The sequence below is a fragment of the Nannospalax galili genome, unplaced genomic scaffold (assembly GCF_000622305.1).
Source record: "Nannospalax galili isolate Female #2095 unplaced genomic scaffold, S.galili_v1.0 scaffold1251, whole genome shotgun sequence".
Taxonomy (NCBI): domain Eukaryota; kingdom Metazoa; phylum Chordata; class Mammalia; order Rodentia; family Spalacidae; genus Nannospalax; species Nannospalax galili.
This window is the reverse complement of record NW_008329321.1, coordinates 1144162-1147653: the sequence shown is the minus strand read 5'-3', so window position 1 is coordinate 1147653 and position 3492 is coordinate 1144162. Positions and strand designations below refer to the sequence as shown.

Here is a 3492-nt window from a genome sequence, read left to right as displayed (position 1 = left end):
GGGAAAGTTCACTGGACTTACTAAATATAAAATATAATGAATATATATATATATATGATCCAGGATATATATCTATATATATATATATATCCAGGATAAAGACACAATGTATTTTTGTGTTGTGCAATGCCGTGAAGGTCAGAAGAGGGCTTCGGATTCCCCTGGAATCAATTAATATCTTTTTATTAGTTTCTTATTAATCTTTTAAGCCTTGATAAAGGCTGCTGGTTATTAACCTCACGGTAATATTCATTCAACACTTGGAAAAGCAGTGTTCAAAAGGCAGAGTTGATCTGCAGCTTTCTTAAGGTGGACCTTTCTTTACCTCATCACTGAAGTCATGAAAGTTAGGATGCTCTCTAATTTCCTGCTTAATGTCACCTTAGACAGCAAGAATAAGAACAAACTGTAACCCTGCGCTTATAAGATTCAACACAATGTGTCACTTTGCCAAGTCTTAGTAAAGCTAAGCTATCTGCTTCTAGCTGTGCTGTTTTGTAATAAAGACAAAACACAGAAAGCAGATCATGCCTAATTTATAATCTTGACCTAGTTTACATTGCAGCTTAAATGCAGAAAAACAATTCATAGATTTGGTAAATTAACCTACAACTTGAATTTCTTGCAAACAAGCAATCTTAAGAGGGGTTTAGATAATACAAAGAATTATCAGTCTCTACTAACGAACTTAAAAGTGTTAAGGCTACTGAAAAGATTACAAAAACATGAATCTCCAGTAATTTACTGTTTGATATCAAAACTGAATAGATTATAGGCTTAGTATCTGCCCTTGGTTTGACTGATCAAAATTTACCTTTAAAATACGATTTTCTAGCAGTAAAAATTCAGTTATTATCTCTACAGCGCTGGCCCTCTTTAAGAGGAAAAGTAAAGCTTTGTCTTGAATGGAGTGTGGACTCTACTGCAATCCCCACCATGGTCCTGTTACTGTATTGGGCAGCTACTGGGGATGGATGACAGAATTTCAGGGACATTTTTTAAATTCTCTACAACAAAAGTAAACAGAGCATGTTTCTAGATTTTTACATTTAAGTGTTATAATAGTAAGAGAAATAATCACTTAAAGACAGTAACTTTTTACTAGAAGCTATGATTCAAATAAAACTCTCAAAATATGTCACATTAGGTAAGGTTTATGACCAAAAAAAAAAAAAAATGAGAGAGAGAAATTAAGAAATATGAGGTGTTTCACTGAATTCAACATTTTTGGTTTTGTTACAAAAATTGTTTAAACCAACAATCAAGAATTATTTTTGTTCAAACTTTAAAGTGAATTATAAGAAACCACGCAAGAGAAGCAAACACTATCATAATCCCAAGAACCCTAAAGGTAATTGTCTCAAATGCATTAACCTAAGAAGTAAGGTTTCCGTTTGAACAACAAAAAGTACAAAGTTCTGCCAAAGGCAGAGTGGAAGGAACCTTAGATATCATCCAAGAAATGGAAATCCAAAGGTTTCCTTACAGTCATGGATGAGTTCTTGCAGGTCATGTGAGATCTCCAGGTCAGATCAAACAATGAAGCTGATCGTTAAAATTATTTTCAATTAAAAGAAAATCAGGTAATAATTATTTCCAATTATCATGTCATCTTTGTAATTAGAGACGAGGCCACCCATATCCAGCCAGCTTTGCTAGTGCAATGAAGCTGTGATAAGAAATCGCCAATATAAATTGTCTGTCTGCTTCTACTACTGAACGTCTCTGGGCTGTAGTTTTACTAGCAATGGGCAGTTTCTGAAACTTATAACAGAAATATAATGGTGTGGGAAACCCTGCACAGCTTTAGCCCCCAAGCTCTCACAGCAAAACTAAATGGAAAGAGTCAGTCTTTTCTTCAAATTTTGTCAAAATGATCAGGTTGGGGAGCAGTGCACAAAAATCAAATTTTATTTCTAAATTTTTTTTTAATTTTTTAAATTTAAAAGAGGGAGTTTTTTTTTTTTTTTTTTTTTTTTTTTTTTTTTTTGGCACTTCCTTTTGCTGTTTTTAACATGTTCTCCAACCCAAACCTTTGCCTATCACTGGAACCAAAAACATTTAGAAGAGTTTTACTGGTTTGCCTTGTGTGACTTAAGAAAACATTATTAAATTAAAATGAGACTTCTACGCTTACTAAAAAGCAGCATTTGCAGTCACTTTTGGTGGATTCAGTGCTGGGCACTTACCCAAGTCCCTGGTTCTGTGGTCAGCTGTCCTCCATGTGCCTGGCTCACTGCATGTGACAGTGTTCAGAAGCCTGGCCCTACCAAACTTTTTCAGAAAAGATTCCAAGCTTCAAATGAGAGAAGAGTTGCTCATTATGAGTAGTCTTTAAAAAAAGAGAGAGAAAAGAAAAATCAGAATCAGGATTTTAGACAAGTGAAAGTGCTTCCACAAGTCTGAGAAGACTGTCAAGACCAATCATCACCAACATGAAACCAGAGTTCATCTTTCATAGACCTTTGATTCTCTCCAACTATGTCTCTTTCAATTTCATTTCACTCTCATACTCCTTTTTTCCGTACCTGCTTTTGATCTTCTATTTTATACTGTACAGAAGTCTTGAGTGGTATGTGGGAAGCAAGCCTAGGTCAGCCTGATGAGGGAAATCTTACAGTCCAGAAAAAAAAAATCATAAAGCAAGAAATCAGGCCTGGGATTGGATCAGAAGCTAATCTGCTTGATTATCAGTGTCCTGTTGTGCTTCATGAAAGACATCTGGCTCCTTCAATGCTACATTTCATGTAGTGATGAAAATGGGATATGGAATATCATTGTGAAAACTGGTTTGATTGCGGTAATGACTAAGAGGCTATCAATGCAAACAAATCCAACAGGACCCAATTGTGAAGATGCTACACACTCAAACAGCTGCATAATCTCTGCTTTTGTTTAGGAGCCTCCAAACAACTCCCACCCCCACCAGCCTTGGGAGACCTGCACCCTGTTAGAAGCCACATGAGCATTCCTTTCAAATAGTTCATAGGATTTCTCACTGGAAAGAAATGTGGGAAGCTGGAATTCAGGTGCCTTGGGAAATCCCTTTCAAGGCACTTCAAAGAAGCCATACCAAAGCTTTATTTTGTATGCCGCTATTCTCAGGGGTAACTGTACAGAAGGATAAAGTCCATTGTGTTGATTTATAATATTTCATTTACTACTTAATAAAGAAAGAGCACAATATTCAGCCAGTAATACCACTGACCTATATCTTTGCAACATTTCATTTTGTTCAGATGTTTCAGAGAATGTTAACTACATTTAACCTCCCTGTTATAGGCAAATTGCCTATGGCTGCTGTGAATTGGGACTGAAACTCAGGAGTTCAGCCTAAGATTTCTGTCCCTAAACAGTAAGTGATTTTAAAGCTAATGTAACCAATAAAAAATAATAGCCCAAGGCCATTCCCATTGCCTTCTACCTCTTGTTTAGTGTTGAGAGAGTTTGTACTTTATATACTAAGCAAATCTAGGCTCCTGTTTTACAAAG

At 35.8% G+C, this 3492-nt stretch overlaps 1 protein-coding gene across 1 annotated transcript in view; it reads right to left on the bottom strand.

The window, feature by feature from the left end:
• Zpld1 (zona pellucida like domain containing 1) overlaps positions 1-2576 on the bottom strand; it is a 56026-nt gene extending 53450 nt beyond the window's left edge. The window contains exons 1-2 of the mRNA XM_008835816.2: positions 2529-2576; positions 2190-2296 (exon numbers count right to left, since the gene is read on the bottom strand). The gene's annotated coding sequence lies outside the window, so the exon portion shown is untranslated. The remainder of the gene's footprint in view (positions 1-2189; positions 2297-2528) is intronic.
• Between the last annotated feature and the right edge of the window lie 916 nt (positions 2577-3492).